General features: G+C 41.6%; 1 protein-coding gene across 1 annotated transcript in view; it reads left to right on the top strand.

Annotated features, from left to right (window-relative positions):
* The first annotated feature begins 9,892 nt into the window (after positions 1 to 9,892).
* b3galt2 (UDP-Gal:betaGlcNAc beta 1,3-galactosyltransferase, polypeptide 2) overlaps positions 9,893 to 13,262 on the top strand; it is a 42,953-nt gene continuing 39,583 nt past the window's right edge. Inside the window, exon 1 of the mRNA XM_028403421.1 lies at positions 9,893 to 9,972. The gene's annotated coding sequence lies outside the window, so the exon portion shown is untranslated. The remainder of the gene's footprint in view (positions 9,973 to 13,262) is intronic.

A 13,262-nucleotide genomic window follows, 5' to 3' on the forward strand; every position in this document is an offset into this window, starting at 1 on the left:
GGTGCTTTGCACTGGGAGATCCAGAAGAATGAAGGGTTACTTGAAGCACGAGCCAACCCACTTTCTGTCAGGGGCCACCTGTTATTGCTCACGACTCAGACACCAGGGGAAAAAGAGATGGAGGAGAAAAGAATAGAGAGCTTTTGAGATGCTGATAGATGGAGTTAGGGAGTTGAGACTGGCAGAGGCTCAGGAAAAAAAAAGGCTTTGAAAACTACATACTGTAAAAGTTAAGCATAAATTCATTGTCAACACTAAAGTGTCAAAAGCTTTAAGAGACAAGACAATTGCAAATTTTCGAGTATGAGAAAGTATGTGGGTGTTATCAATGACGAGGCGTCCAACAGAGTGTAAAGCACGGCATTCCGCCCGTGGATCCTTGTTTAAGAGCTCTAAAATGTGACAATGTGGTGACTGTAGCCAAGACTGAATGCTTATTTTCGAAACCTCTAAAGATTCCATATGTGAAAAATGCTGTACGGATGTTTATTCCAGCGCTGCGACAGTCAAAAACTCCCTCCTAATCCACTCTGAGAGCTGCAGCTAAGAGCTCCATTTGCAGCCAGAGAATGAGAGAACGTCTCATCCATTAACAACAGAGCACAGAGGAGGGAAAAGAAAGAGAGAGAGAGAGAGAAATGCATCAGCTGGATCTGTCGTTTGAGCCCTGATGGCTCGGCTTCCGGAGTATCATCCTGAGTGCTCAGGTGCTGCCCTCTTTCCCAGCAGGGCACTAAAATAAATGAAGGGTCATTTAGACAACTGAATGAAGCTGCAGTGAAACCCAACAACAAATGGCTGCTCTAATAGAATTATATTCAGCTGATGTCAGCACGGCCGCTATATCATTTTTATGAGTCAGCAGGAACAGGACTACAACTCCTGAAGCATGGGGCTTTACTTAATAAGGTGCAGCTTGAGATTTCCCAGGAGGCCAATTGAAAAGGAGGCTGATAAGGTGAAGGAATCACGCAGCAGTGCTGACGAACACCTGTGATGACCGGATTGGAAAGAAAGGATTTGTGGTGCAAACTTATTGGAATCTTTCAAATGTGGACGTATGTGCTAAACTGCTCACCCGCTAGAACACCCCACACACAACCATTATCACACAATAGACAGGTCAACTATTGTGTGCTGCAACTGTCAGTGTCTGTTATGGTATTTCATATTATGATGAAGTGGTACATACCTAAACACTAAGAATTTTAAGCTCATGTTAACTACAAATCGAATTGAACAGGCTCCAGACCCCACTGCTAGTCTTCTTAAAGGGGCGGGGCAAAGGAGAAGCCCATGTGACAGGAAATGACTACTGTTTCTTTCCTTTTTTTTTTAAGTCTTTGGTAGGAAACTTAAAAACAAAAAAAACTTTTCTGACCAGTTAAATTGCAGTTGATGATACATATATTTTTTTAGCTAAGCATCCCCTTGTGGCTGTGTGAATGGATGCATGTAAAGCCAAGTAAATGACAGAAAATCTCACTGCAAAGTCTTACATGTATTCAGAGTGTCATTTTTCAAAACCATGTCTAGGTCCCCCGGACAATCGGGTTTGGGCTTTATTTCTATCATCAAGGCTCACGCCGGGCTTGGGCTTGCGTGGCACATGTCCGGTCACATGATGAGTTTCGATTAGACGTTATGATTGTTGTTACGACTTTACAGAGGACTTGTTTTATTTCTTTTTTTTTCAACTTCCAAGTGGCCTATAGCCTACAATAGTCATGAATACATTTTGATAAAACATGTATAAATGACTCGTTCTTGACAAAAGGCAAAAGACCTGTGTGCATGTGCATGTTAAGTATAATGTCGGGCTTTCTGGCTTTTAAAAAGCTGTCAATCAAAATGTACTTGTTGGAATCAGGCCTTGTAGGGCCTAATTTTTAAGGCCAGATTACAGGTCTACCCCCACCCCGTGTGATTGTGTGAATAAGCCAATGTAAAATCTTCCAATCAGAGTGAAACTTGTTATCATGGTAGCCAAGAAAATGGTGGAAAAGCTTGTTGCATATATGGGGCGGTTGCCCTGACCTTTAAAACATAACCAAGTAGTTATGACATTTTGGGATTCATCATCACTAAATCAGCTACATCGTTTTGTTTCTGTGAGTATCTGTTTATTTAAGCCTGTGAATACTCTCCACATGCTGAATTAATTGTGTTTTTCTATTGGCTTTGTATGCAAATATACCACCTCTAAAAATTCACTGTCATTCATTTAGCGTTTTAGCTAATTATCCTTCATTGTGTCAGCTTTCTGTTTCAGCGCTGATCCTAATCAAGAGAGCAGAGCTCAATCTGAGGCATCTGCTTAGTTCTTTTTTCATTTTAATGATGCATGCTGCTTAAATTAAATACACCTTTTACACAATACACACACAAAATAATCAGTTTGCATCCAGAGCATTAGACGATCACATTTAACTGATGCCCGCCATCCTGTGTGAGGCCAATGACATCTCACCATTCTTAATAAAACGAGGCTAATTGCATTATGAGCAATTGAAGTGAGGAAAGAACATGTTTAATTTGCTTTTGCATTAGACTCATATGAACTCATCAAATGTGAATTAGTGTCTGAGTTTGATTAAATAGTCAGTAAGTAACCGTTAGGAATAAGGAAGCTCACATGCACATTTCCCAATGTAATTAGAGTGAATTGAGAACAATTACATTTTTTTAGTAACAAGAGAAGAAGCCATTGTGTTGAAGAGAGACTTTCAGAGTTCTCTTTTTTATTACAATACAAGCACACAACCTCCAAATGGAGGGCAGAGTGGCTCCTCTGTTCTTGATTACTGGCTCTTTTCTTGTAGGACATGTGTCAGGGTACCAGCACGAGGAGTAATGTAGCACCCTCATATTGTTCTGTTTCCAAAGCCATGAAGTTGACCCTTAGCGGCAAGCAGCCCTTGGCCTTATTTGATCCAGTTCTCTGGGAAAATAGGTGGCAGCTGGGGCTCAGAATCTTAAGTGGGATTTGAGTGCAACTGTTTATTCGTGGTTAAGGCAAAAGGTGAAAGAGGCCGAAACAGGGTGGAGAGTACACAGTAAACCTCAGAGGAGAAGAAGAAAAAAAATGTCAGCTCTGCATAGAGACAGCATCACATAGGGGATGGTAGCCTAAAAGTTGAGCACAGGACAGTGATTTCCCCCCTCTAAGTGCTTATTTAGTGGATGAATCACAGGAAGATCAGAAAAGAAAGGAGGGGTTTTAATAACAGGTTATTAATGTCCATCACTGCAGCCCATAAACACAGTAGGGGGGACGTGCAAAACAGAGGCTTGATCTGGACCCTGATCTCGCCGCTGTCACTCACAGCTGCAAACAGACAAGAGAAATCACATAACAGGACGAGATGGGATATAAATTCCCACTGGCATCAACATCCGCGAGTGGCACTTTGTGATGCCGCCACAGAGATGATTGTTGTTTTGACGGTCACAAGCAGCAACAGCTAAGCTGGATGCGATAACGTTCTTATTCTTTAAGAACTGGAAGCGATGGGTATGTGTGTTGTCCTTTGTGTATATATATATATGTGTGCATGTGTGTGTGTGTGTGTGTGTGTGTGGAAAATTATTATTTTGTCTCCCGTCATGGATCATAATGGAAAACAGTCTTGAAAAAACAGTTGGACCCTTTTTCAAGTGCTCACTCAGTGATAAAAGATGATGCTAGTACTGACACCGTTTTGTTCTAAGACAATTACGCAAATGACCAAGCTGTCGTCCAGTATTTCACAAAGTCTGTTAATTAGCCAGCTGCAGTAATTAGCTTAATCCGCCCCTCTGTGTGACTATGACGTTTACGGCGCTGCATTTTTACAGGCCACTGGATTCCCTTTTTATTCCTTGGGTTTAATCACAACACAAAGTCTAAGAAAGAAGAAAGAAACACAAAGTTTGTTTTTTATTTGCCTGCGATGTCAGCGTGTGTAATATGAATAAATAGTTAATAAAAAACATAGAGGAAAGTTACTACATTCGTTATGATCCTGGGGTTTGTAGCTTATTCTTAGTTCTCCTGATTATTTTAGTATATGTGTATATTCATGGTGTGGGTCATGGTTCCTGTTTTATTGTAAAAGGTCTGTTCCCTTGTGTCAGTTTTGCTTCCTCTTGTGTGATTACCTGCCCCACCCTGATTGTGTTCACCTGTGTCTCGTTACCCCTTGGGCAGAACCCGTTCACTTTTGAATGTGAACTGACAAAAACTGAGAAAAACTGAGTTTGCAGCAGTCTGCACGTCAGTTTGTGCGACCTTTTTTTGGGTAGCGTTTACATTTCTGTTGGTGTAAGCACTTTTTACATGTTTGTATTTGCAAATACAGCTCCTCCTACTATGTAGAGGAACATGTTAGGTCTCCAGGGTCAGCAATTTTGGAACAGCTTCTGACACAAAGAGCCAGACTGCGTCGATGAGGCTTCTGATTGGCTGGCATGGCTTTCTCCTTCTTCCTACACTGCCACCCACAGGCTTGGCGTAGTTATGATGGCTCTTGGGAGCGTTAATGTAAATGGAAATGTTTTTGAAAATGATGATGTGTGCACGATGTTATTTTGGAAAACGGAGGGAAGGAAATAGTTTTTCAAAATACCCGGCTATGTGTAAACGTAGCCTGAGTCTTGCCGTTGTCCTTGTTAGTTCCTTCTGTGTGCATGCTGTGTTTCCCCCATGTTCCTGCTGCTCCTGCGTGTACCATTTCTACATCTCCCTGTGGATTATCTGTGTCGTTGTTTGGTTTGTTTCAGTTGTTCCTTTGGACTCTTACATGGTTTTAAGAGGCTTATTAAAGCTCACCCTTACCTTTTGACTCTTGTTTTGGATCCTTTTTGAACCTTCCTTAAGGCAGCATTTACCATAAATACAGAATTACTGTTTTGGGGAGTGTTTTCTATTCTTCAGTTTCAGGTCGATGAGGATTATAAACACTAACAAGTATTTAATCAAGCTATGTGTGTGAAGGTACTGTATTTCTCCCCTAAATGTGTGCATATTTGTTTTACTCGCATTCCACCACTGTGCCATTTTGCCACATAAAATCAAAGTGCCCTTTAAACATCCGGCATGGCAGTTTAATTTATATTCTATAGGGTATAGCAGAAAGAAATTCCCATGGTAAACATGAAAGAGAGCCTTGGAGACATGCCAGTTTTTCAGATGCTAGTGCATAAGAAGCCAAGTGCAACAATTGAATCGATTTATCTTTCCTGACATGTGGGATGCAAATCTGATGTTTTTTTACAGTGCATACATCTCCAGCTTTCACATAATGTAGCATTTTCAGTTAATTATTGATTTGGCTGTAGAGATTATTCGTCAGAGTGGGGAGCTCCCTGAGTGGCGATGGTGTGCAGTGTTTTTTTTTTTTTTTTTTATAGAGGAACGTAGGTCGATTCAGGTGGAAACTCCGGGTGGCTTTGCTCCAGAAACACCCCGCTGCCCTCTGGTCCGCTTCCACCTGGAAGCATCTGTCTGGCTCAAGCCCTACTCTACATGGAAAGGCCCAGTCGAGCGAACACAGAGTCAGTGATCCGCGATTCATTCAACATCGACCGGTTTCTGTGTCAGCAGAGAGATAACATACAGGAGTTCACTGTGCACTTTTCCTTTTGAATTTTCTTCACCTCATATCCTGCATCTTTGACAATAATGGCTCACAGCAGATCCCTCATTAAGAAGCTGCCTTTTAAATATTTTAAATGTTTAGATTCAAAAACTGGATCTAAAGTTGCTTTTATTGTTCTTCATCTACCAGTTAAAAGCTTTTTTTTTTACCACTGCTGTTAGTTTATGTCAGCCAGCATCCATTAAAAATGACTTTACGTCTTCTGGTTTCCCTTCTTCACACAAGTGTTGATGCCTGCAAAGCAATGGCAGATCGCAGTGACATCTCGACGAGGTAACAGCAGTGAAAAGTGACATGGAATCCGCTTTGACTCACTCCTCCTGATCCCATGGGGGAATTTTTGGCATTTCCTTGTGTGTGTGTGTGTGTCGGCATATAAATTCCATTTTTCTCTGCAAGTATTTAGCACAGAAGTGACAGCATGTTTGTCCAAGTGATGCATCATTTAAAAAGATGAAAGATTGCTGTCGCTGCAGATGCCCCAAGGTAAGTCAGCCTCACTTTGTCGGTGTTTGTCTTCATTGAAATGTGCAAAGAAAAAGTTGCACATATTGTTTTGACGCCTTAAGGAAAAAAGCAACTGTCAGAGGATTGAAGCTGTGCCTCCATGATAACAGACTTCATTTACTCAGAGCCGGTCTTTGTTGTTTCGGGCTTGATCGTGTTTATTTCACCCAGTCTCATTAGAGCACATTCTTTACTGCAAATAGTTTATCTGTGCCATTGTCATTTTGTGACTTCATTAGATTTTAGCTAATTTCAGAAAGAGAAGATTCATTCTTTGGTCATTCACGCTACATTCACACATACACACGCAATGACACAAGGAGGAAGTGGAACCTCTGTGTTATAAAAGATCTTTGGAGCACCATGAGGAAAGACGATAGAAGAACATTAAAAAATGTATGTATAATCACACAGGGGGCGGACAAGCAGTTAGCGGTTATATTATGGATCCTATCACTGTATGGAGAATTGGCAAATTAGTGCCCCCTGCAGCTGCAGGTGCCCCTGCTTGCTGAGAAGCTGCCTTACACAGAAGCTGTGTGAGAAGGGGAAGGGGGACAGCTCACCTTTTGGGTCTCCCAAACGGAACGAACAGGGAGTGAACGGAGATGTCTCACTGTCTCCTGATAGTGTGCTTATTGCATGTTTGTGTATAGTAGTGTGAATGATCGAAGGAGTGAGAGCTCTTACCGTTAATACAAGATCATTAAACAACACAGTAGTTTTTGGGCCATGTCAACAACCCGGACAGACAGCAGTGCTGCAGGCAGAGACTGAGGACTGTAGGCTGATGCTGGACTGAGAGGTTCGACTGGATGCTGCGCACTGTGTTTTATAATGTCTATCATTCATGATGCAGTGCTCTGGCTTGTCGGTTAACTAACTAGTTAGTTACTGTCTGCTAACATCAGTCTGTCCATCATCGCTCAGAGGGGTTCTCGCCCGGGGTGTAATTCAATGTAGAATGGCCACTGCGATCGACCTCACGTGCCTTATAACAAGATCATGTTATGGACCTTGTCTGCAGTCTCCTATGTAGTGATGGTGGCAGGCATTTCTAGATAGTGGGCATCTTCCAGGCTCCACTAAGGCCTGAAACAGAAACACCATAAAGGTTACTATGAACTCAACTATTAGAGGGAAAGCATCATGCTACAATACCTCCAAGACAGTAGCTCTCATATGCACGAACAGCTGTTTTCAGGATCTTTTTCGATTCAGCGGCTTTGTTGAAGCACCGTAGCGTAGAAAAACACAGTTCACCTCTCACTTAAGTGTATCTCACTTTGTATCTACTGATAAAGAGAAACTGTGCTTCCTATGCTGTCGTTCTTTTTAAACGCTTTGTGTTTCAGCAACAAGGAAAAATCAATTTAGAGAGTGTCCTTTCTTTCCACACCGACGGACCTGAGTACACTCCCCTGACATCTCAATGGCTCAATTTTGCTGGAGTGAATTAGTAAAAGAGTGGGACTGGGAGGAGGTGAGGAGATGCAGCTGATGAACTTCCTTTTGTTTGTTTCAGGAATTTAATCTCTCAAAGAAATGTCATATACGCAGCATGCAGGGTGCACTGACAGGATCTCAGGCTTCTCTTATCTCTCTGTTCTATCAGCAAATCTTCAACTACAGTACAATAAACAGCTGCTGAGTGAGTAAATCGAGAAAAAGTGGTGGCTCACACACACACACACACCACCACCACCCCTGCAGAATGAAGCTGGCCCAATAAATTGCTTTCCAGAGGGATGGAATGTACAGTGCACCTCGCAACACCACACAAGATTGCTCACTCGTGGAATACAGTGCTGTGATTAATAACCCTGCAACTTCTAGCCTGTTTCCAAGTGCTTACCAGATCAAATATGCACCGCTCTCTTCTTTTTTTTTCCCCCCCCTCCCTCCACTTTTACATACCTCAGGCATTTTGTTTGGCAAGCACACGAGACGAGACCCATTAAACCAGACTGCGACTGCGTGTCCATTAGACCTCTCCATGCATACATCACCATAAATTTAATGTCAAAGAGCTACACATGAGGCTGCAAGTTTGCAGTCCTTATTTTTTTTCTCTCTATAGCCGCGGTAATCAGGAAGCAATGACCTAAAACCCAGAGCAGTTTTATATGATCATGTATGGTCCATCAGTTGCTAAGCGTTATTAGCTTTTTATGAAGATACTCTGTGCAGCAGAAGTCTGGATTAAGTAATTAATTGTGTATTTTTAGACTGGAATTTATTTATTTATTATCATATGAGCGTGTGTAGATCACAGACAGGATGAAATAAAAAAAAGACTTATCATGATCCCAGCTGGAGTCTTCTGTTGTAAAGATTAAATACACAGTGATGAATCAGTGAGCCAGTTACGCCTTGACATCTGTCCAGGTCCAATTGATTGCTATATGCTGACATTAAATAATTTCTCATCCAGAGTACTACAGTGTCCAGGAGGCCTTAAAACACCAGTGATTTAAGCTAACATGATCAATTTGACAGTACATAGCATAAATAAGATGTAGTGCATGATCTTCTTCCAGGGAGATGTCAAAAAGTGACGGACCTGAATGAGTTATTAGTGGCAAAACATGATCAGGATGTTTAAATAAGCTGACAAAAATACATATTTTAACTCATTTCTTAGATTGCTGACAAATATCACACACATTTAGAGAAGTCACCTTTGCCTGCCAGCCAGGTGTGTCATTGTCTAAAGGTCCCTGGAGACATTTATGTTGCATTGTGTTTCCTTAATTGTCAGTATTTGCATGGCAGATGTCCACAATTTTTATTTATTTATGCTTGTTTTGTTTTTTGTAATAAGGAACTGCCAAAATGTAACACAATAATAAGCCACAAAAATATGATTCGTTTCCACTGATTGTTTAAATGTCACAAACACTGGGCTATATAAATCAAATAAAATCTGGCTTGTACTGAACAACAGGTGTTCCAGTGACGTGCCATCATGTAATCACTCTCAGCAATCAGAACACAGTGGCTTGATTCTGCCAGCCTCCTCTCTTGGAGGAATGCTGTTGCTAGGGGCTTTCTACTCGCAGATGACCAGAGCCTTTTCACAGTGGCCGTCCTGCCAAGCATGTGATCCTCCTCTGGTGTAACAGGATCTCTGCTCTGAATAATACCTCTGTGTTTTCCAGTTCTTGCCACAGAAACAATCCAGCCCACACGGTTCACTCAGCGCCGAGGAAATTCTCATTCTTAGACATGATGGCTCGGCTAAAATTGCTTTGGTTTCACAGGGATTTGGGATAAAAGGTGAATCCTATACTCGTTTTATTAGGTGCACCTGCACAGTCTAATGAAATCCGGTACAGCAGTGCTGTGGCAAGGCTTTGTGTTGTTTTTTTTTATATATAACACTGGGGTCAGAGCAGAAGTAATTCAATTATTCTGTCATTTCTATAGATGCTGGGTGGTAGTTATAAATATGATACAGAGGGCTTTCTGTTTGTGTTCTCTGTTGCACAGTTGCTTTTTTAATGAAGTGAACATAACATCTGCATGGCATTGAAGTGGTTAACACTGTGTCATCATTTAGTATTTTTTATCTTCCTGTTTTGTAATTTAGTTCTTGGTTTCTCTGTTTTTCTGGTGTTCCCTGTGTTATTCTGTTTCTAGCTGTCTTTGTGGATTTCCTGAGCGTTCCAGCACTCTTTAGGATTGCTCTCCCGTAGATTACCTTTTTTTGGGCCTGGTTTTTTGGATTTCTCGTTAATCCCTTGTCGGTACCTTTGCCTTATCGGACTGATTCCCTGGTTTGGACTGTGCTTGGATTCGGTGATTTCTCATTTTGGACTGGTTGGTGAGTTGCCTTTCCTTTGTTTGTACCGCTGCCCTGTGGACTGTCTCTTGGTTACCGAATCTCTACCTGGACTATACGTCACTGCCTTGGTCAAGCCTCCTGTACTGTTGCTCTATTAGATTGCCTTCTGTGTACCGACCTTGTTTCCTCTACTCACCTCTCTGCCTGAACTGATCTCTGTACTGCTCCTGGGGTCCCCTCCCCAGTGAAAACCTGACACACTGTCGCCTCTGAACAAAATGGTTCCTGGTTTGAGTACTCTGGCTTCCTCCCACATATACCACAGACAGTGGAAATGGCAACCTGTCCAGGGTCTAGCCCGTTGATAGCTTAGATAGGCCATTATGCTAACTTGCTAAATAAGCAGAAAACCTACAGGGCTCAGAAGCATAGCTAATGCAGATAGACTCACAGACCTTCATGTTAAAATGTCCAACTAGAGAATAAACAACATTTTACATGCTCACTGCTTTGAGTGGCAGCTGGGTGTTCTTTCAGATTAAGTGTTGCCTGGAAGGAACTACGGAGTCTGATAGACTTGCACACTGAGATCCAAGATACCTAAACAAGGATCGGAAACATGGTGAACCTCATGCTGCTGAGCGTTATAGCTGCCACTGACGGTTAGTGTCTTAGCGTTATTTTAAAGCCCACAAGGTACCAGCACTGCGCTGGTTTAGGTTGAACCCTCTGGGGTTTCAGTGTAACTTTCTCAACTTGATTTTCTTTTAAATTGACAAGCATCATATGTCTCATATTTAGGCTGCCACACACTCTCATTCATTTATACGTTAAGTATCACAAGGCTAAAGGGGTAATGTGCTGTTTCACTCCAAATGATCCACATCCTCTCAGTAGCTCAGTGTTCCTAAAAATATTTTCTCTTGGATGAGGAGTTCTGAAACACCTGAGCATTGAGCAGATTGCAACTTGATGTGTCAGCCTGAGATGCAATAAGATAAGGTGAGAGAGAAGACAACGGGAAGGCTGTAACCTTATTTTCTCCAGAACTGCTATGATGAAATCCTACGGGCTGATGTGCCAATCGCTTCAAAACCCTCAGATGAGGCTTTAATATTGACAGAAGGGAGTTTAATCTTCTCTCCGAGTGGAAAAGACTCAAGCTGCCCTAAGATTCACCTCTCCGTGACTAAGTGATCTCTAATTTTTTTTCCATTTGAAGAACAGCTCTTAACAGATCCACATTAACAGCTGAAGTAAAATATGTGGAAAAAGTTATTACAACTGTTACTTCTGCGCTGCAACTCTTGTTTCCTGTAGGCATGAATTTCATTTATTCTTTTATTATCCAAGATTGGCTGAGTGCTGCGATAAGAACGTTTGCACACATTGTAATTTTCCATATATTTGAAACTGGATTTCTGCTGTGCCTTTCATCTAACTGGATTTTTTTTTTTTGGTGAAAAAATAGTGAATATATGTAAGTTCCTATGCTTAGATCATCCAGGAGTTTTGTACATGTGCTACTGCTGGCGGCCATTTAAAATCCACAAGCTTGTAATTGACATGTGATTAAGAAACTTTCTTTTCAGTCACATGAAGGTAGAGTAGGAGATTTTGAAAACTGTGAGAGTCAGCCAGATTTTTAAAATAAACACACGCCCCTTTCTCTCAGAGCTTACCCCAAAGCCACGCCTCCCACCCAGTCTGTGACTTCGGCCATCATGCACGTACCTCTCTGGTGCGCGCAGAGCAGGAAGAGAGTGACAACCAGCCAACTATACGCACAGGGGTACTTGCAGGATTGGCTGATGTTTTTAGCGTTTTATAGCTTCCACAGATGATTCATATTCTTCGTGTTAAAGCGGAACTGCCGAACTAATCGGTTGCTATCGGATTGTAAAGAGAAGTTACACTAATTTAACAAAAAGTGCATCAGAATGAAATCTCCTACCCTACCTTTAAAGCACAAATAAAATGTGATGATACTAAGTACATTTTTTGAAACAAAGAGCTTCATTGCAAAGTGATTTTATGGATGAACATGTGTCTTTCCCACTGGTAGCAATGTGCACAGAACTGTCTCTTAACAGCTCTCGTCTCTTTCGCACATGCACCTCTGAATGGACTTTTAACAAGTGTGCCTTTCCACCTTTCCTGGAAGTTCTAAGGGCGCTTTCAGGTATTGGGACACAGCCAAAGGCAGACTTAAGGACCACAAAGATGCCGTTGGCTTGAGCCACCCAAGGCGGTGCTTCAAAAGTGCTCATGAGAAACCTGTGGGTGACATCATGGAGGGTTCGATCCTCTGCTTCTAGCTTGGGCCATTAACTTCTCAAATACCTTTTACATATTCTGAATGAATGTGGGAATTTATATGACTATCAGACTATAAATCACAATGATGTATTTTTTGGAACATACAATATTTTTGTGGAAATCAACCACAACACCTTCTCTCTTCCTTCCCAGTGTGACGGGCAGCATTTTACTCACCGCTGCCCAAAACAGTTTCAGCTGCCATCCTCAAAATTCAAACACTCCACCTCCCCTCTTCCCTCTCCCCCTCCTCCCTTCCCCCTAAGATGACAGCAAGCTGCATATGGTGGACTACATGGAGACAGATGCATCTGTGAAGCCTGTATGGCTCACACAGTTAAATGAGCTGGCAAAAGATGGACTTAGCACACACACACACAGACAGACAGACGCAGGGTGCATCAGGTTTACAAATCTAAACCTCAGAAATCACACGATATTGCTTTAACAGTTATAAACAAACATTTCTAGGTCGCTGTAGTAATATATCTTCTGTCACAATAAAAAAACATCTGCAGACATGTCAGATCTGGAGTATTGCTTTTGGTTTTCAGGTATGAAACGGGCTGTTTCTGGGTGAAAGGTCATGTTTCATTGAGTTTAAAGTTATTACATGGAGTGTAAAACACTGCAAACACAGTAAGCCAAGAGCGAGCAAAAGAAAAACTTCATACCTGGAGTGCAGGTTTCATTTATAGAGGTACTTGTATTCAGAACATGACAACTGTAATATTACAGTGTGAAGAATGTTTCTTCTTGATAGGAGCAAGGTTATTTTAGTTGTATAACACTTTCCCAAAATCAGTTCAAACAACAGGTTCACACAAGCACAGCTTTAAGAGTAAAATGACACCATCCTCTTGAGAGAAATAACTACAATTTTTATGCATTTCAAAAAGGTGAAAGTAGCACAGTTCTCACTGTAATAACAGCATAGTCACACGATAAAAATACAGAATGTAAAAGAACGCTTCAAACTTGAATAAAATAAAATTATTAACAGTTGCAAG

This window comes from Parambassis ranga, chromosome 4 (assembly GCF_900634625.1).
Source record: "Parambassis ranga chromosome 4, fParRan2.1, whole genome shotgun sequence".
NCBI lineage: Eukaryota > Metazoa > Chordata > Actinopteri > Ambassidae > Parambassis > Parambassis ranga.